Genomic DNA, 22,837 nt, shown 5'->3' with positions numbered 1-22,837 from the left:
CAAAGGAGATGTCTTCGGGGGGTGACCTTGGGGAACCTTCCCCTTCCTCCAAGTCTGTGTCCCCTGTCAAGGACTCAGGTGAGTCCAAGTGCCTCCTTTTGCACTTGTGTTTGTGAGGACCCTCCTCAGGGGGCTGTCCGAGGAGGCCTCACCAACTACATCCTGTTCAGGCAAGGGAACAATCTGTGACGTTTGCGCAGGCTGTCCCTGGGACCAGGTGATGGAATGTAGACCCCGTCTGAAGGGGAGTGTAGGGTGGAGCTATAGCCGAAGCCAGGGGCCTGGAGTCCATCGAAAATACCCTCTCCACAACATCGAATGCCAAAGGAGAGCTGATCCCTGTCGGATCTGAGAGCAGGACCCTCCCTCGGATCCAACATGTGGATCAGGGCCGGTGCCGGTTGGATCCGTAGGGCCAGCATGCTCCAACCGCAATGGAGCCGACGTCATACTGACACCTCTGGATCCGAAGCTCAGCTCTCAGCTCCAAGAGCTCAGATCCAAAGAAAAGGGACCCGATAGACTCAAGGGTGCCATCAGAGCCGAAGTACCGGACACTATCGGCGCAGATGATCCCCCGGCTCCAACGCTACCCGGCTCCGCAGGCTCTGAACCCCAATAGTGGGTCAGAGAAGGAGCGATCGAGATGAAAAAGGGGGTCAAGCTCCTCCCCACGCATCATCCGGTCCAAGTCTGCATCGGAGATCCTATGGGTAGACCTCGACGAGGCCACTGAGGCGGGCCGGAAATGCCACCTCGATGACCTCGGAGTCAACCGGGTCTCCTCCTCCTCCGGTGAGAAACGGGGAGATCGGAGCCGAGAAGGAGATGATCCGGAGGCCATAGGTGGAGAAGCTCACTTTGATGGCGGCGCCGAGGAAGAGGTCTCGGCCCGCCTCTTATGATGCTTCCGCTTCTCCTTCCTAGCTTCCCTCTCCTCTTGGCCAAGGGTGGGTGGGTGAGTCCCGGCCAGAGGGAGAGAAGGTGGTGCTGCTGAAGCCTCGGCAGAAGCCACAGAGAGGCCGGAGGATGATGCCAAGTCCGGCAGCAACAGTCCCACCAGAATCAGCTTCGACCTCCTGTCCCTGATGGCCCTGCGGTTGAACACTGCACAAATAGTGCAGCCCGAAGTGAGATGTTCAACCCTAAGGCAAATAATGCACCGAGTGTGGCCATCCACTGGGGACAGCTTATGGCCACACTCGGTATATTTAGAAAAGAAAGATTTGGGCGCCTCAGACATATTGAACCCACATGCTAGGCCCCAAAAACAGACCCACCTTAACACACACACATGGGGAGGGAATACACTAACACTGACTAACAAAACAGAGGTATGCTAACCTAACTAGGAGAGATAACACTCACACAATAATTCTTTTTAAAGAAAAATGCAAAAAAGAGAGATTTTTCTCACAAAATTCCTATGCTATGCCAGGAAGCTTGCTCAAAGCTGCTGTTGAGAACCACAGCAAACGAGATCTGAGGTCAGGAAGGGATAGCAGGGGGCTATGGGTAAATGGAAGGAGCTTGGAGCTCAGAACTTAGCTGTTTGAAGCTGCCGGCTTGGATCCGATATGGATCCGATACCCATAGGTTGATGCACAAATGAAGTAAACTACTTCAGATCTTGTGTTTCCACCTCATATGGTGGTTTGGAAAAGATGTTCAAAACATTACCAACATTATTTATTTTTGTACCATTAGTTTGAGCAAACTCTCAAGATCCTTTCCCTCCTCTATGTTTTCTGCCTCCTCTGTGTTTCTTGGCCCTTAAGGTGCATCCAAATTTCATCTCTTTGGGGTGAGAGAGTCTAAAGTATGGTTACTCTCCACCTCCATGGCTGAGAAGGATTCATCACCAGATGTACTAATATTCCCCCCTTTTGATTTTTTGAGGATGGATCTGAGTCTCTTTCTTTTTTGATTATAGGGTTTAGCCTCTGGCTAACCAAATTTCACCTGTTTGTGTGATCCAAAGGGTTTACCTCTATCATAGTCCCCCATATCCTTATTGAGTACGTTTCTCCAAATTCAGAAGTTCTGTACTGAGTTGATTCAGACATGTTGGATAGCAGGATAAATCCTCAAAACACTTAATTTCCATACATAATAAACCTACTTCCATTATATGTTGATCAACACTACGTTCATAGAAGGCTGTTACCGTTTCTACAAAACCCATTGATGCCTTCTGTTGGACCTGGGCCCATTCATCAGCTAGGTTGGACCTGGGCCCATTCATCAGCCAGTTTATCATCCATATTGTTCATTAAAGGTTGTATTCTAACCTGCAAACTCCTTGGAGTGATTCCCTTTAGCTGATAAACTTTAAAAAGTTTCAAGTGCTACACATTAGTGAATAATGTTTTCATGCACGTGGTAAGCTTCTGAAAAGCCTGGTTACAGTTCAACATTGGGTTATTAACATTTACTTCCATACTGGGATTATCCAAAGGCCCTAATCCAAATATCCCTAGATCATCCTTGTCTGAAGACAACCCTTTTAAAATTGAAACCAGATCTATTTTGATCCAGAATGCACACAAAAAAATAGTCAAGGAATATTTACTACCTATATATCTTAGGAAAATCCTGTCCTGATAATCCAATATGTAAATCAAGTACAGAACTGCCCTTAATGAAGAATAATCATCTAAATTCAAAACTAAGGAAAAAAGGGGGGGGGCAATTGCTTACAACTTAACACAAAAACCAATACCATTATCAATGTTACTATGGTGAAATATTAAATATTAAATTAGAGGAACAATTGTAGCCCCTGCAATCGTTATAAAAAAATCGCTAAATGTACATATCATGAGACACCACAGTGCAATGTGCCCCCATGCAATTGGTCCAAAGTACTATGTGATGTTCAATTACTATATTACTATAGTTAAATGTCCAAGGAGAGGAACAATTATAGCCTCTGCAATTGTTATAAAGAAAATCACTAAATGTGCATATCATAAAACATAGCAGTACTACGTTCCCCCATATAATCAATCCAAAGCACCATATGATGTTCAATTACCACAAAACCTAGTGCATAAAAACACTAACATTCATGTTCATGTCTTAATTATGGAAGAACAATGATAGCCCCTGAAATTAATACCATAGTACCCACTTATATAGACCGCAGTGCTATGTTCCTCTTGACAAAAAACTCAATAGCATTTAGCTTGTGACCAGAATGCAAAAAGGGAACAATAATAGCCCCCGTGATATTTATAACAAAACAAAATCTACCCAACCATGCACTGCTATGTTCCCCTTATATGTACAGAAAACAAAAGAAATATATAGGTAATTGTGTATAAGACATTATCATCATCTTCTTTCAGCTGTTCCCATTAGGGGTCGCCACAGCGGATCATCTGTTTCCATTTCTTCCTGTCCTCTGCATAATGCTCTTTCACACCAACCGCCTGCATGTCCTCTCTGACCACATCCATAAACCTTATCTTGGGCCTTCCTCTTTTCCTCTTACCTGGCAGCTCCATCCTTAGCATCCTTTTCCCAATATACCCAGCATCCCTCCTCAGCACAGGTCCAAACCAATGCAATCTCGCATCTCTTGCTTTGCCTCCAAACTGTCCAACCTGAGCTGACCCTCTAATATATAGATTCCTAATCCTGTCCATCCTAGTCACACCTAATGCAAATCATAACATCTTTAACTCTGCCACATCCAACTCTGACTCCTGCCTTTTCATCAATGCCACCATTTCCAACCCATATAACATAGCTGGTCTTACTACCCTCTTGTAGACCTTCCCTTTCACTCTTACTGGTACCCGTCTGTCACAAATCACTCCTGACACTCTTCTCCACCCATTCCACCCTGCCTGTACTCTCTTCTTCACCTCTCTTCCACACTTACCATTACTATTAACTGTTGATCCCAAGTACTTAAACTCATCCACCTTTACCAGCTCTACTCCCTGCACCACCATTCCTCTACCCTCCCTCATATTTACACACATATATTCTGTTTTAGCCCTGCTGACCTTCATTCCTCTCCTCTCTAAAGCACATCTCCACCTCTCCAGGGTCACCTCAACCTGGTCCCTACTCTCACTACATATCACAATGTCATCTGTAAACATCATAGTCCATGGGGCCTCCTGTTTGATCTCATCTGTCAACCTGTCCATTACCACTGCAAATAAGAAAGGGTTCAGAGCTGATCCTTGATGTAATCCTACCTCCACCTTAAACGTATCTTTCACTCCAACTGCAGTCCTCACTAATGTCACACTAACCTCATACATATCCTGGACCACTCTTACATACTTCTCTGCCATTCCCGACTTCCTCATACAATACCACAACTCCTCTCTAGGCACCCTGTCACATGCTTTCTCTAAGTCCACAAAGACACAATGCAACTCCTTCTGACCTTCTCTGTATTTCTCCAACAACACTCTCAGAGCAAATATTGCATCTGTAGTGCTCTTTCCTGGCATGATACCATACTGCTGATCACTAATCATCACATCCCTTCTTAACCTAGCTTCAACTACTCTTTCCCATAACTTCAAGCTGTGACTGATCAGTTTTATCCCTCTGTAGTTACTGCAGCTCTGAACATCACCCTTATTCTTAAAGATAGGTACCAAAACACTTTTTCTCCACTCTTCAGGCGTCCTTTGACTTTCCAAAATTTCATTAAACAATCTGGTTAAAAATTCCACTGCCATTTCACCTAAGCACCTCCATGCTTCCACTGGTATATCATCTGGGCCAACAGCCTTTCCATTCTTCATCCTCTTCATAGCTGTCCTTAATTCCTCCTTGCTAATCTGTTTCACTTCCTGATTCACTATCCCCACATCATCTAACTTTCTCTCTCTCTCATTCTCTTCATTCATCAGCCCTTCAAAGTACTCTTTCCATCTACTCAACACACTCTCCTCACTTGTGAGTACATTTCCCTCACTATCCTTTATCACCCTTACCTGCTGCACATCTTTCCCAGCTCTATCCCTTTCTTTAGCCAATTGGTACAGGCCCCCTCCCCCCCAAAAGGAGAGATATCTATACCAAGCGATTGCAGCCTCCCAAACATCTCCAACGCCCAAGTGAGAACTGCTCTCTCCAAAGCAAAAAACACAGCATCCATGGGACCTGATGGTGTCCCCGGCTGTGTGCTCCACGAACTCAATGAGGAATTAAACCCACAGCTAGGACAGCTGTTTAATCATAGTCTTACCTCTGGATACGTACCCAGGGAGTGGCGCACTGCAACTGTGGTCCCACTTCACAAAGGCGGTGCCTCCACCGACCCTGGAAATTACCGGCCCATTAGCTTGACAAGCCTTATCTGCAAAGCCATGGAGAGGATCATAATGGACCTCATAAATAAAGACATAGGGAATTTGCAGACTTTGGATCCATCCCAGTTTGGCTTTGTCAAAGGCAGATCATGCCTTCTAAACTTGGTTGACTTTTTGAAACAGTCACCAAAGCCATTGATGAGGAAAGGCAGTCCATACAGCCTACCTCGATCTGGCGAAGGCCTTGATACAATACCCCACTCGGGTATCATTGAAAAACTCATCAGCTTAAATGTTAACCCATACATCACAAGATGGGTTGCAAACTGGCTGAGTGACAGAACCCACAGGGTCAGAGTTGCTGGCGCCATGTCAGACTCAAAGCCTGTCACAAGTGGTGTACCACAGGGCTCAGTCCTGGGCCCACTCTTGTTTGGCATCTACTTTTCCAAGTACAAGCAAACACAGGAGGGTTATGGCTGACAAAGTTTGCAGATGACTGCAAACTGGGCCATAGTAGAAAACACATCTGACACAGATATCCTTCAGAAGGGTCTCACAGAAACGGATAACTGGTGCCAGAGCCATGGCCTAAAGTTAAATGCCAAAAAATGCATAGTCATACCCTTCGGGAAAAACAAGGTTACCCCTAGCTACCAAATAGGTGGCAATCCACTGAGCACAGAAGAAGTTATCAGGGACCTGGGGACCCAGGTTGATAGTAGTCTGTCATTCGACACCCATGTAGCTAAAGTAGTTAGGAAGACCTTCTACATTGCCCACCTTTACATGAAGGGATTCTCATCTAGATCAAGGGAGGTCATAGTCTCCCTATACTCATCACTCATCAGACCAATGATTGAGTACAATGCCCCATTCGGAATGTATCTGACCCGACACTTGCAGCAGCTGGAGAGGCCACAAAAGTTCCTCACCAAAAGGATAAAGGGTTTCAAACATCTGTCCTATGCTGCCCGACTGAAAGAACTCCAGCTCTATTCAGTCGCCACGCTTGCTCAGAGGTGACCTTTGCCTAACATACAAGGACATGTCAAACCCAGATTTGATGAATATGCTGCACCTCAAAAATCTAGATCCGTCAGAGCCACAAGGGCGGGAGACTTAAACCTCGACACGGCTATTAATAGGATGTGCTGGAGGGATAGATTCATCACCCAAAGACTCCCTATGCTGTGGAATAAAATCCCGGTATATGTGAGGCAGAGCACCTCGCTGGCCTTGTTCAAGAGAAATCTTGACCAATGGATGGGAGATCGCAGATATACCCCAGGGATTACCTCAGTGTCACTGCTCGACAGAGGCACAGCAAAATAATGGGTATAGTTCCCCATACTAAAGGGGTGGCGTAAGCCACAAAACTATGGGCTAGGCTTGTAAATGCCCTCGGGCAGATAGCCTAGTATGAACCTATGAACCTATGAACCTTTTCTCCCTCTTTAGTGTCCAATCTCTCATACAACTCTCCATATGCCTTATCCTTAGCCTTCGCCACCTCCCTCTTTGCCATGCATCTCATCTCCTTATACTCATGTCTACTTTCTTCATCTCTTTGACAATCCCACTTCTTCTTCGCCAGCCTTTTCCTCTGTATACTCTCCTGTACTTCCTCATTCCACCACCAGGTCTCCTTGTCCTCCTTCCTCTGTCCAGATGTCACACCAATCACCTTTCTAGCAGTCTCCCTTACTAGCTCTGCTGTAGTTACCCAGCTGTTCGGTAACTCTTCACTGCCTCCAAGTGCCTGTCTTAACTCTTCCCTGAACTCCACCTCACAATCACCCTTTTTTAACTTCCACCATTTAATCCTTGGCACTGCTTTCAAACTCCTCCTCTTCTTGATCACCAATGTCATCCTACAGACCACAATTCTATGCTGCTTAACTACACTTTCCCCCTGTCACCACTTTACAGTTTTCAATCTCCTTCAGACTGGCCCTCCTACAAAGGATATAATCCACCTGTGTGCATCTTCCTCCACTCTTGTACGTCACCCTGTGCTCCTCCATCTTCTTAAAATACATATTCACCACAGCCATGTCCATCCTTTTCACAAAATCTACACTCATCTGACCTTCAACATTCCTCTCCTTAACACCATACCTACCCATCACTTACTCATCCCCTCTGTTCACTTCACCAACATGCCCATTAAGGTCCACTCCAATCACTAGTCTCTCACCCTTGGGTACACTCACCAACACGTCATCCAACTCACTCCAAAATGTTTCTTTCTCATCCATCACACACCCAGCTTGTGGAGCATATGCACTAACAACATTCATCATTACACCATCAATTTCAAGCTTCATAAACATCACTCTATCAGACACTCTTTTCACCTCCAAAACAGTCTTGGCGTACTGTTCCTTTAGGATAACCCCTACCCCATTTCTCCTGCCATCCACACCATGATAGAACAATTTGAACTCGCCTCCTATACACCTGGCCTTACTTCCCCTCCATCTGGTCTCTTGCATGCACAATATATCAACCTTCCTCCTCTCCATCATATCAGCTAGCTCTCTCCCTATACCAGTCATACTGCCAACATTCAAAGTTCCTACCCTACAACATTAGGGTCACACATAATTCAAACCACTGAATTTGTTAGTCCCTTATTTATAAATGGCCAGTCAGATTCATATGCACGTATAAATTATTGATAATGGGATATAATTCTGCAAGCACAGTATTAGCCATTGTACATGTTGTTTCAAATTAGATATAAAAAATTACTAACCTAGAACGAGTATATACTGTCACCCGAACCAATATCATGCTCAATGTTACATCCCCACATTCATACCCAATGAAATTGGAAAATAGCATAAATCAATGTATATGTACAAACCCTTGTCCCTATGAGTCCATATATAAGTCCAAATACCTCAGTTCAACCCATACAAAACATGTCCATTTTCTTCCTGAAAAGCCAAGTCCCAGTTATTAGGAGTGAAAATTCAAGACAGTTTAGTTATATAATTTCCCACCACGAAACCTGTTGTTGGCATAACAGCAAAATCCAGCTCAAGAGGGCCTGTAGTATGCAAGATTAACAATTCCTCCTCTTAGTTATGTAGATAGATCCATATCCTAAGAAAAAGTGCCAAAAAACCCTTCCAATAGAAAAATACATATCCTCCAAAAGATGGCGACCGCTCCTCCTCTATTAAGTGAAATCCAAAAGATGTCACATTCAAGACCAATAGCATACAAGTTCCATATCCCCTAAAAACCTATTGCTTGTATAAGAGCAGAATCCAGCTCAAAATGGCCTGTAGTATACACAATCAGCAATTCCTCCTCTTAGTTATATGGTTGGATCCATGCAATAAGAAAAAGCACCAAAAAAACTTTCTGATGCAAAAATACATGTCCTCATTTTAAATACAGTCCAAAAGATGGCAAGCACTGCTACTATATTAGGCATAATCCAAAAGACATCACATTCAAGGCCTACAGCATACAAGTTCCATATCCCCTAGCTGAAAGTGAAAAAAGATGGCACAAATAATTCCCATTCCAAGCCAGTGATGTGGGAAGTGATGATGTCCAATAAATACATAATCCTCCTGATATTCGCCAAACAACCAACTTCGCAGATAGTTGAACAGCTAAAACTCAATAAATCCACCATGGATGTGGACATTAACCACCCCAAAGATGACAGAGAGGAAAATGCAAAATATTAAAGCAAAAATACCCTAGCAAGAATGGCAAGTGCACAGGCCCAACAAACCATCAGCAAAGACAAAAATCAAGGCCAGCACTAAAAAGTGATTAATATAACTTCTTTTAATGAAGCATTAATGTCCAAAAGGGTAGGGGAAAACCCTACAACCCCCACAATGAATTCAACCAGACCAGTTTCGGCTGAAATAGCCTTCCTCAGTGTTAAACATGACCATGTCACATCCACATATTTATACAATTCAGTTAATTACACAGAGTTGGTAATTAGCTCATTATAAATGGTCATTTAATGCAAGCTGAAAGAGCCCACCTAATTTAATAATCCACTTCCTTTCCTTAGCATTAAGGATAGTATGCCACCCAGATTTACTCATCTTGTCACTAAATATTTTATCAATGACAGTAAATCTGTAAGAAGCATTTCCATGTTTAAGTATATGTTTAAATAGTGCATAGGGTTCTTTTCTCACGGCAGTCAACTGTGTGTGTATTACAGCTCTTACTTGATATTAAAGTGATCCTTTTACACCAGTATGCATGACACTGTTATAACCATGTGCTCAAGAGACAATGCTGATATAATTAGCTATATCAGATTATTGCATATACAACCATCCCAGAAGGCCAGGATCAGACACTGCCATGGATCCCAGGCAGATGTCACCATAGGTTTATAGGAATTTACTAGGTAGAGAAATGGTGACAAGTATGCTTTGGTGTATGTCAGGGAGTGGTATCACCCAGTACTAGTTGGTCACAAAGCTGGGCCTTCACTTTTACATGCCTGACTTAGCTCAATAATGTCTCCTGATTATCTTTAGCTAGGGATGCTACTTTAGGTTTGTAAGTGGCTTTAGAAGATTTTTCAAGATAGCTAATTTCCTTGATCAAGCTGTGGAGAGTGTACTTCCTCTGCTGAGAAAGTTTCTTCTTGTTCTTCAGCATTACTTTTTTCCACTTGTATAACCTATATATGCTTGATGCCCACTAGGGTGTCTTGGTTTCTGTGAGGAAATTGTTTTGATCAGCTGACTGTATACTGTATAGCTGTTTATACATGCCATTTGGGAACATGGCTGTATAGCAATTATTGCTGACAGTGGTAGCAGGGGAGTTGCAACTCTTTATGGCATTGCTTAGGAAACTATTGTTTGCTTTGGAGAAATGTTTCATGCTTTCTACTCTTCAGGGGGTGGCAGGTACGATTGTGAATGTGAACGAGGCTGAATTGTGATCTGACCTGACCAGGAGGACCAACACACAGGGCTTAGTGCAGAAAACAACTATGTTGGTCAGTACTAAGTCTAGGAGAGTCAAGTCCCTTTTGGGGGTGCAGACTATCTGTTACAGATCATGTATATTAACAAAGTCCAGAAACCTTAGGGTGAGTGTGTTTGTGCACATATATGACTCCAAATCGATGGAAGTATAGTTAAAATCATACATGACAAAGGTGCTTGGGTGTCTAGTGAGTAACTCAATTAGGTTCAAGTAGGCAAAGTGTTCCTTGTGGTTCAAGGTGGAGGACCTGTAGCTATCAATGATATGGAAGGGGGTTTTGCATACACTTTTCTGGACTTGGAGTAGCACTACAGATTCATACTCTTTGGCCAGTCTTCCTTTGTGTTTGTCTTTAATGAAGATGTATACACCTCTACCTTTGGTTCTTTCACACTCAATTTGATGTCTGAAAGTGTGGAAGGCATTGTACCTCCTGCATGGCCAGGGTGCTCTCTGTGGTCTTGAACTATGACTGTGTGACTACACAGACATGAGCATCTTCCAAGGTAAGGAGTTCTTCTAATGAGTGCAGTTCCTAATTTACACGTCTTGCATTAAGCAGCATAACCTTCAGTTTGTCTTTGGTGGATCCTTTTACATTGGGACTTTACTTCTAACATTGCCTAATAAGGCCACTTTGGGGGAGTCAGGCATCTTCATATACTAAAGTGAGGTATGTCTCCAGATATTCACTGCAATTGGACTATGACAGACTCATAATGGTACTTGTTGTTGAGAAACTTGACTGTGTGTGTGATCTGATGGACCCTGGCATCTATCAGACAGCTGACTGCGACCTGCTCCTTGTCCAGCCTGACGAGGGGGACATATGTGTGTGTCACCATGGAGTCAATTATGATCAAGAAATTTGGTGTTGAGGTGTTTTTCCTGAAGGACTTATTGGCTGAGACACTGGTGTGTGTGTATTATTATGTGTAGTGAATTCTGTTGGGTCTGCACCGTGTGCAGAAGGTTTGCACCTGGGAGGTCTCTGATCTTTAGTTAAGTTTCCAGCGAGTACCTCTGTGTATGTGGGTTTAAGTGTTGTGAGCTTATGTGCAACAGGTGAATTGTGTGTGCTGACAAAGTTTGATATCTGGATTGTTATGTGACAGAATTGATTCCAAATTCATAGTATAGATACAGCTTTCACATGTTGTATTATTAAAGCAGTAACTGGTTGTCACTATATATGTGCAATTGCTCTGTTGCCTCAGGATGCACATGTAGACTAGGCTGCCTGGAGACATGGTGGGAAACTGTCCATCCTTTATGGAAGGTATATACTGTAGTAACTAGTGGAGAGTAGGCTAGATGGACCAGGTTTTGCTGTAAGACTAACAAAGTGTGTCTATTCTATGGAGGGCTAGGGTTACAAAAATCTATCATTGTTTCACAATGCACACCTGAGTTGCTTGCAGAGCAGCAGTGCAAGTTCTAAGCAGCTATGGTAAACTGAGTGCAAATACCCCAAAACACAATGCTGGAACACAAGCAAAGGTAAACTATTTTAAACAAGTAAAACAAGGGAAAGGCTAACAGTGAACCTTATTTCAGCAATCCTCAAGTCAGATGGGTCCTGGGCTGCACAGTTCTGCCACAAGGGTGCAGGAGGGCCCTCTTAATATAAGAGGGCTGGTTTTACTGCTCCAATGGTACCAAACAGTCTAGATTCAGAAAGTTTGAATTGAGCCTGTGCTATAAAATGCAGAAGTCCTAGAAATCCAAAGTGCAGAAAATCACAATCACAACAGAAGAACAATCATTTTAAATAAACCACCAATCTAGTAGAATACTCCAGCAAGAGTGTAGACAACAAACCTTCCTAATGTGAACTAAGTGGTCTAAAACACAAGTGCTTAAACCAGAGCTAAGACACTTTCAGAACAACAGACACAATAACCCTTCAACCAGCAATTCCCAGCTTAGAAGGGTGTATACCATCCTCACCTGCCACAAGAGGCTACACCGCAAACCTTCCTAATGCAAAATAACTGGTTTGGAGGCCAAGTGCTTAAACCATAACAAAGAGAATTAGAACAACAGCCACAATAAGCATTTAACCAGCAATTCACGGCTCAGAAGGTCAGAGACTACCCTCTCCTCCCACCAGATTGTAGACTCCAAACCTTCATAATATAAGACAATTGGCTTGAGGCCCAAGTGCTTAAACCAAAAGTAATAGGCTTAGAATCACAGTTACAATATAATGCAATACCAAACAGATGACAGTGACATGTCTGTTAATCAAGCCACATATATCATGTCATGGTTAGTAGGCCCTGTGTTATTTTGATGAGAAAGCCATGTGGTCTGTCCAGCTGCTGCATGTGTCGTGTGAGGTTCCTGCAAAAAAGAGCATTATACTGTGTTACAGTTAGAATGAACTTGACTACAGTGCTGTCATGCATTCCTGAGATCTGCATGAGATGGACTCTCTTATGATGTGCACCATATGTACGTATTAGAACACATTAAAGAGAAATGTTATAAAGTAATGACACAAATTACAGTTCCTAATTTCACAGCCATTACAAGATAATACACTATAAAGTGCTGTCATGATGATTCTATCCACTGTAACATTTAGCAATGTAATTATATCTGACAGGTACAATTATCAGTTCAACAACACAATTGCAGATATACTAGGCACTAATGTAGCTATGCACCCTGTGTGTCAGACACAAAGGTTTTGCATTCCTGAATCCAAAAGAGAGAGAAAAGAGGGATATGGCACAGTTATCATCACTTGCCAGGTGGCCAGGCTGACACAAAGGGTCAATGAGTGTGTGTGAGTAAGAAAGGGAAGTAGGCAGGCTGAACCATGTAACTGGTGTGTGCGTGTGTGTGTGTGTGTGTGTGTGTGTGTGTGTGTGTGTGTGTGTGTGTGTGTGTGTGTGTGTGTGTGTCTCTATAAGAGTTCTCCATGTGAAAGTGGTGTGTGAGAGTCTGCATGAACACAGCCAAGCTCAGTGCTAGCTCTATGTCTTGGCATGTTGGATAGGTATGAGCCATGCATTAGAGGTAGCAGTTCATTGTTGTCACCTCTAACCATGGGAAGTGGCTCTGCCAGGAGTTACACTGGCACCTCCACACCCAAGGTCAGATGGAGTGCTGCTACCTGAGCATGACTGATGTCTGCTGGACTTGTTCCCTTCACAGAAATGCCCAGGACCATGACCCCATAGCCTACCTCATCTGCGTGTGGACAACACACTCCTCGATGGACCACTGGAAGTACTGCCACTATGGGATTGTGATTTGGAATGGTCATGTTTGCTCTCAGCAGATGTTGTGACTGACCTATACCCATGAGAACACCATTCCCCTCACAGCAGACATTTCATCACAGGCACTGCTTGTTCCATTACAGACAACTCTCGTTCCATCACACGCACCCCTTTCCAACTTGTCATTCATCCTATCCAGGGAATCTGTGACACTGTGGAGGCAGTCAAATGTCAAATTGTGTCACATCAACAACCCTGAGCATTTCTCTGGAGCACCATTCTGAACATGCCTGTGCCTCCATGATGGCTCTAAACATATATTGAGTGACACGAGAAGATACACCTGCAGCAGGTGGGGAAGGGTCAGCAGGCCCCCTCCAAATACCCCTATCAACCCTCCTGTATGGCACCTCGCCAACACTTTGGCTATAGACAGACTCAACAGGCACTGAAGCAGCAGTAGCCACACTTCTCTGCTCAGTGTCATCACCCTCTACCTGTCCTATATCTGTGGGCTGAGTGGACTGGGTAAGCATAGACCTACTGGCTGTGTCTGGAGAAAAAGAAGAGGGTAGCTAGATGTCAACCTCTGTGTCAGAGTCAACTTGTGCACTCCCTGACTGTGCCTGAGGTTTTGCCATCATCAACAACAAAGTCTGTTGAGACACTGATATCAGGTGGCACAGGGCTCACACTCCCACTGTCATGATCATCTGTGTTAAAAAGGAAGAGACACAGCCATACATTAATGCCTGCACTACTATGGTGCAATTTACGCTAAGCAATTAACAGTACTACCCCTATTACAGACAGTACAGCAATATACACAGCAGGCCTAAAATGATACATTAGATTACTAGAAATTGATCTGCAGTACTAAAATAATTGGATTTGGCTGACTAGTTGCAGGAGGCCTACGGTGCTGGATTCCTAACTGTTTTGAAAGAAGTTAAGCAAGAGGTAAGGCCAACATCATCATATTTAACAGTACCATGTACTCTCAATCAGCATGAAGTTTTACTTTAACAAGAACATGTCTGACAACTCCAAGCTGTGCTTATCACTGTACTAATATTCAATCTCACCCCGCCAAAAACACTAGTAAAAAAGAAGTAAGTTTTATTTAAATTGTTTTACTATACAACAGAATTGAACTGGCCATATAATAAAGCCTATCTGGAAGTCCTTTCTGGGACTGAGAAGGTGTTGCACCCACATCAAGGACATATTGTGGGCCACTCTGCTGTGAGTTATCCTGTGTCTGAAGATTCACCAGGAATTTCTCACTGAGGGTGAGAGGTGGTTCTGCAGCAGGCCCACCCCCGGTTACCCTCTGGTCTCAGGCAACAGCAGCTGGACACCTCTGTGCAGATGTAAGCATGTCAGTGGCCCTGTGGCACACCTCCTCATAAGTATGGCCATGGATGGCCATGGCATTTATGTTAGCAACAATCTGCTGCCATATCCTCAGCCTCTCTGGCATACTGGAACAACCCCTTCCAAAAAAGAAAGAACCATGCTGATGTAGCCCGTCCACTATTATCATGTTTTCTGCCTCACTGAAAGGGGGTCTGCACCTGAATGACATTTTTGAGACTAAAGCACAACAGAATGAAAATACATGTAAGTATCACATAACTACAAAGTAACTGTTACCAGATAAAACAGTTAAGGTAGGCAGTCAGCAGTACTCACTGGAAAAACATAACACATATGACATATGTGAAATGCTAACAACAGGCAGGATGCAGAACAAGGAAAGTAGGCAGGGCAACCTATCCTTGTATGTGCCATAGTAGTAACTCAACTGTACCACCCCCAAAAGAACAGTCCAGTCAATTTGTGACATAACAGTAACTTCTCTTTGCTTCCCCTACCCACTAAAGAACAGGCACATGAACCATTTTGCTAATAAAACATATTTGAAATGCTAAACATGCATTCACAGGACCTGTCCCTGAAACATTTGTACATATGTATCACACAGCTTACTATTTTCATGTATTGCCAATCATTTGTACCTCTGAAATGGCTTGACAAGCATGGCCATGCCATCAGTACACTTCTAACTAATGCATGCAGATAAAAATGTAAAAGGCTTTGATTCACATTATTCATTAATATATTCCAGCATATGCATTATGTAGATAAAAATGACAGCATACCTGCTGGAGTTCAATAATCCTCTGTAAAGACAGCTTGGAAAATAATTTGCTTTGCTAAACATGTAGCAAGAATCCTTAGCTTTTCATATGGATTTCAAAAGAAATGGAGTGCATACACAGAAAGTCTACACAGACAGAATGTTAGGAGCTACTGCTTAACTCCATTTGTATATGCTACAGGCTGCAGGCAATGCTGCTGCCAATAGGCCTAGGCTGAGACAGACAAGAGCTTTCAGGTCACATTTAACTTATCACAACATACCTGATATGGACATTGAGAGTGCTACAGGTTAGACAGGGACACAATACAGGAACCCCACAGCCTCTGCTGGCCTCAAGTCAACTCAGAGCCACAGCATTTACCTCCCCATGTATTTGCTGTGTACTGTTTGCATCACAGTCAGCCCTGAACTAATGCCATGTCAACTGCTGCATTTACAAGGTAAGTCCTGAACATGTACTGTATTGTATAATAATATTATGACATGTCCTTGTATTTCATTACTTGGTACAGTAAGCAAATGCAAGGTGAGAGATTTGTACAGAAATTAATATTTTGTGACAGCAGAGACTTATTTGACTTGCGGTATCCATTAGTAAGTAGTAGGCCTCAGGCCTCAAATATTCACACACTGATATTTCTCCAAAGTAATGATGATCACTGCATGCCCTCAGTTTAGTAGCATATGTTTGAAATGGGAAATCATAACAGAGAAGTTTGAAAGTAATGAGAGACATAGTTTCTGACTTCACTATGCTCACAAGATCAAACTGACAGGATGCAAAACAAGGAGTTTAACAAGAGCAACATACCCTCATTTGTGCCATAACAGTAGCTTAGCCTGGGTCTACCCCACCTTGGAAGAACATTATACCCTTGCATGTTCCATGACAGGAACATGCCTTTGCTCCCCACCCCCCAAAACAGCAATCTATGCTTGTTTGCGGCATTCAGCTTTCCATTAATTTGATGGCAACTGCATATCATATTGTTTCTAGTGAATAGTCTCACACATTTTAAAGTAAATGATATAGACTGGCTTACACACTGCATGTCTCTGAGTACCAGTCAGATAACTGATGAATGACCAGGAAACACAGAAAGGTAGGACACAGATGTATATTTGCAAGGAATAATCGTAGCAGGATGTGTGATCAGTAAGTGGACTACATCCAAATGTATTAAACTACATTTACAGATATCAAGTCATGCCTTGATATCAGTGTACATTCATTTGCACTTGGTTGTGAGAGGAATTATGTCATCTATTTGCTACAAAGGTTTTTGTAGGGCCAAGATGAATAACTCCCCCTCCTGTTTTGTGGCAGTGCATTACACTGAGAGTAGGGATCCAGACTTATGTAGTCATAACTCATGTGTACTAACAGTTTCTACTGTGTATGTCATAGATTGATTTTCCACATTTCAACTAATTCTCAATTTTTCATACTTTTTTTTGTTTGTTTTTTTTTTATTTTGGGGGCCACTGTTTCATGATACGCTGCTTAGCACAAACTGCTTTGGCCATGCACATTTCATTTGCACATAAAGCAGCAGTGCACAAACCAGATAATTGGGCCACCCACATGGCAGACAGGGACCAGACAGCCACACACATGCATAGGATGTATTCAGTTAAGACTATTGACCATCATGCAAACAAATTTCTCATCAGTACTCACTCTCTCACAACGTGTTTGAACAATGGTAAGCAATGCACAACAGTTTCAAATGTTGCAAATCAAGAAAGTGCACACTCACAGTAAGCGCTACCTTCAATTGACGAGAAAACTTCATTCTACATTGGCCTGAATCTGTGATAGGTATGGCTGGCATTCCTGGAGAGTTTTTGAGATTCTGCATTCAAAGATGGAGTGTCCAGGAGTCCAACATATTTGTTGGACTCCTAGTCAATGAACATGGGTCCAGGCTATTGCAGAGGGACTATTGTGGCTCAGATTACAAGGCAGAAGCATGGAATAGTCTGGCCCAGGCTCAGACCAGTGCTCCCGGTATACCCTGCATTGATGAACAATGTAGGAACCACTACAGAGACTTCAGAATGAGGAACAGAGATACCCTCAATTCTTTGATCGAGGAAGGTAAGACTGAGGATACCTCATAGATGTGTAAGTATCACTTACAGAGACTACTTTTCAGAGTTAAAAGCTGGATATAGTCAGGATTGGTATGCTTATTGGTATTCTGGTGTGTTCTGTTGTTTTCACAGCCAGCACAGACTGGGCACTGAATGTGTGAACCCATGCAGCTAGACTGGCACAGATGCGAGACTCATGTGGTATGTATGTATGTATGCATCCTGACAGTGGGGTTATTTTAGCATTAAAGGTTACAACGCATTTACTATATGTGTTACTTATACAGTTGTATCAAATTGAGCATTCATTTCTTAACTGTAAAAGGGAAGTATGCATGCATTACTCTGGAGGGCAAAACAACAGTTCATTATTACAAAGTAGTCATAGATTGTGCCTTCAAACTTCACACTTCCCAAATATACTGAATATATATAATATATTAGATATGTTAAGGTTTCGTCAATATTGCAATGTAACATCATAGCTGTAAAGCAATGTCACCACAGGCTTGCTGTAAACTGTAATCACTATATTTGGATCATGCATATGTGCAATGTATGCACACATCAAGGATTGCTTACTGTAATCTGTAGTATATTGTGCATCTGTTGGAAGCTGGATAGTCTGAACAGTAAACAAAGGTATTTGTTAGTTTGTAGTGTTAAAAGTAAAGGTAACAGAATTGAGGAAAATAATCTTATCAATGCTTTGTATAACACATATGAAGTTATTAATGTTCATCCTTTTTTTCTCCCACCCCAACCCTTTCTCTCTTTTTTCTGTTTATTGGGGGGTTATTATTATTTTTTGTGTGTGTTTACTTTTTTATTTTTTGTTTTTCCTACAGCACACTGGGTTAGGACTTTCCCACATGATCCATCTGCCCCACTTCACTGGCTACAGCATCACTGCCCAGCACATCTAGTTCAGAACTTGGTAGTAAACCCTCTGCCACCCCTGTACTACTTGACCCCTCAGGTAATTCTTTTCCTGAGGATAGGCCTGTGGCTCCCTCCAGGCCCAGTGGCAGAAGGGATGAGTTTATCACCCATGACAAGCCACCAGTATTGAGACTGTGTGCAGCACTGTTGGTGCATGCCTATGTTGGCTAGAGACACTGCTCTCCATTGTTGCATGAAATAACACAAGGCGATGCAGATGTCAGACACTGCAATCATTGGTGCAGTGAGGTGACAGTGATGACAGTCCAGTGAGTGAGGATTCAATTCTCATTGTCACCCAACTTGATATCCATGGGTTTGCGATATCCCCACCCTCACCCCAACCATGGTGTTCACCCACCTCATGTGTCCTTCCCCATCCCTGTCTCTTGTCTTGTTTGTCTTGTCTGTCTGGAATTCCTTACTCATTTGCCCAATGTACTCACCCAGACATTCCAACAACCCTTCCCCAACATTCCTCTCCCTCTCTCTCAAAAAAAAAAAAAAAAGAATGGGCACCTGTCCAAAAAAAATTCATCCCATAAATAGCTCTCCATTTTGCACATGTGTGCTCATGACACACAATTCTTTCAAATTCTCTGTACTCTAGACATATCATTCTCTACACACTTCAGCTGACACAGGTAATCAGGGCTTTATATCCATTACTTTTGTAACAGCATATTTTCTCTTTGTTGTCAGATTCATCTTACCTCACTAATTGTTTTGAAAGTCAAAAAAGTCTTTAAACAAGTTAAGAGCATTAACAGAGTTTTCATGCCCAAATAAGTGCTTAAAAATACTGTTGGTGTCACTCATTTATTATCTGTTCATAATCATAATTATAAATGTCACACAACAGAAAGAAAAATGGCAATGTGGACATAGTGTACTGTACTCAGCTTCTTTATTAGAAAGCAATATTTACATGACATGGAAATATATTGTCTATATGCATTGGTTTACTTCGAAAATTGAAAGTTTGAATATCTTCTTTACAAAGAAAATTATTAAAATTGCTCCATAGGAGGTGAGCAAAAAGGTCTAGTGTTTGTAAGAAGTGAAGATGATATGTAAATAGTCATTTTATATATTCCTATTTAACATAAACCAGGTGCTTATCATGTTAATTTGTAATTAGCAGTTGCATATGTGGATTATTCCTTGACTCATTCATTTCATCCCAGAGGGCTTATCTTACCAACAAATCAAAGATATGTCATATTTAATGCTGATGAAGGCCAAATATAATTGGGCATGTTTTAATTTAGAACATTCATTTGCTAATTAATGTGGAATAAAACAACTGTCAAAAGAAATAGATGCAGTTTTGATCCTTCCATATTTTCCTTGCAAAATAAAGCTCTGAAAAATGGGCCTAGTATCCTTACTAATGAACATGTTGTTAGTTGTTTAATTTATAAAATTATTTGCTTTTGTTAGTGGTTTTCTGTATGATTTCTTATGTTTAACTGTAACCAAAATCTATTATATTTGTTGTTGTTTAATGGACAGACAATTGTATTTATTTAATAACCTGTACAAGCAAATCTGAAAATACACATAAAATATATAGAGAAATTATTAATTCCTGGGAACAGAAAGGCTTTGGTAATCCACAAGCACAAAACACCAACCGGTAAAAAACAAAAAACACTGTTTCAGGTATCAATAAAGGCTGTCCTCCATACAATTATACTGCTCAAGGCAACCAGTACAGTGTCCACTTCAAATAACTCTGCAAAACCTTTTCAATGTAAAAAACAAATGTATTTAACTTTTACAAACATGTATAGACAGATTAAGTGCTTTCATCTCCTACCAGGAGAATTCATCAGAATCGTAGCAGTATAAGTGTATGGAGGACAGCCTTTATTGATACCTGGAACAGCATTTTTTGTTTTTAACAGAAAGGATTTGTTTGTTGGCTCCAATGTATCAAAGAACTAAAAGTTTTAGATACGCAAGTAATAAAAACAACATACAAAATTCCACAACAGGACTAGCTAACTTTACAGAGTATTATGTCATATTTGCAAGATTTAATTAAAATAATTAACAATTCTTCATTTAAAGAAATACCTAAATTTACGAAATATATATATGCAACCATATATAATGACTTTGACATGGGAAACAGTATTTCAAAATTTTACAAAATATTGATAAACTATAAAACAACACCCAAAACCTTATATTGGAAATATATAACAAAAGGACAATCAATAGAGTTAACTGAAGATATTAAAACAAATATCTTATTATCGATAAAATATACATCCTTTACACAATGCTGGAAAGTTTTTAATTGGAAATGCTAGCACAGAGCATTCTTAACCCCAGATAGAATCAATAAAATGAGTTCTTCCATTAAAGGAATATATTGGAGATGTGAGCAAGTACACAATGCAGATTGGAACCACATATTCTTTGATTGTGTTAAAATTAAGCCATTTTGGAATAGTATTAATAACTTTCTACAAGCTTTATTTAATAAATCATTTTATTTAACTAAGGCTTTTGTATTATTAAATGTGAATGAATGTCCTCATTTGAATAGGTCAAACATGTACCTATTATGGACTATACTTGCAATTTCAAGGAAGTGTATAACAAGAAGATAGAATGCAAGCACGATACCAACTTTGGAAGACTTCTACAGCCTACTGGAGACCACAGCATTATTGGAAATTAAAATTAAAGAACTAAGAATTTAACCAAAGCCATTTATCAACAACCCTTCGGGAAAAGTCTTATCGTTTATTGACACTATACAATAATTGATCAGACACTCTGATAATGGATTGGACATACTTATAATGTAACTGTATACATTAAGATCTGTTATAGTGTCAGGCTAATATAAACAGTGTACATAGTTATTTAAGATGTTATATATAAATACTATGGAATTCATTCAAATGCATTTGAAAAATTAAAAAAAAAATTTTGAGAAAAAAAAACTAAAAATATTTTATAAGAGAAAAAAGAATGGAATCATACTTATTTCACCAGGATAGGAAAAATATATATTGTCATTTTCAGGCGTCAGAATGTATGGCAGTTTCATATAGATAATTAATACTATGAGCTATTAATAAGTTTCACCCCATAGTTCAAGGTTTAACTACCTCAGTCTCCATTAACCTACTATATCCTTTTTCCAGACTGCTCATCAAAACATATCTGTGCTTGATGAGTTGACATGGTCAATACATGAGTAAGATAAAAAAATGATAATGTGTGATGTAATTTCTGGTGAGTATTATTAAGTCTTAGAAGATGCCTGAGACAGGAAAGAAGGCAGGCTAAAGATGGTTTCAGCAACCTTCCCCTTACAATTCACAGACAAAATTATATGGGTTTTTGTAGTGAATGATTGGGTTTATTACTTAATACTAAAAGCAAATGAAATATGGATGTAATTCACTGCCATCACCTATAATGAATATTTAAATAGCTCAACATCAATCATTCATTTACAATCCAAAACATAAGCACCAAATACTCATGCCAATGCATCCCATTTTCCTCAATTAACTACAGAGTTTGTCTCAGTTTCAAACTCTAAATTATAGATTTTGCCTTATCACTTATTAATAATCTGTTGGGCTTTTCTTATTTGATTTTCTCTCTCTACCTTTCTCCCCTGCCCCCATTTTTCCATATTATATCACCTTATATACGAGTGAAACCCATTGTACTAAAACTCTAGTTTTTACCCAAGCTTGTTTTTTTTTTCCCTTCTCACTGTATCAGTTTATGAGTCCCCAGGAGATAGTGGAAATGAAATATTTAGATTTAAACTGGTAATTCTTCTGAAAACATCCTGGTCTAGCTCCCTATGTCCACAGCTAATGATGATTTCCTTCTTTTTGTTCCTAACCTTCAGGTTAAGGTCCTATTATTCAGTTTCAATGGAGCCAGATGTACCAGCTAGCTTTCTGGGTAACCATTTCAAATGTCGAGACTCAATAGACCAAGTCCCAAAATGTGGAGACTGAATGTCCAAAAAAAAGGAATTACATATACTAAGGCTGAAATGCCATTTCTTGGAATATCCCCTTTTCTATGAGGAATGGCAATCTCATAGTTGGTGTGTATGTATGTATGTATAT

Source organism: Protopterus annectens, chromosome 5.part0 (genome assembly GCF_019279795.1).
Source record: "Protopterus annectens isolate FY-2018-M chromosome 5.part0, PAN1.0, whole genome shotgun sequence".
NCBI lineage: Eukaryota > Metazoa > Chordata > Ceratodontiformes > Protopteridae > Protopterus > Protopterus annectens.
This window is presented reverse-complemented; position numbering follows the sequence as displayed.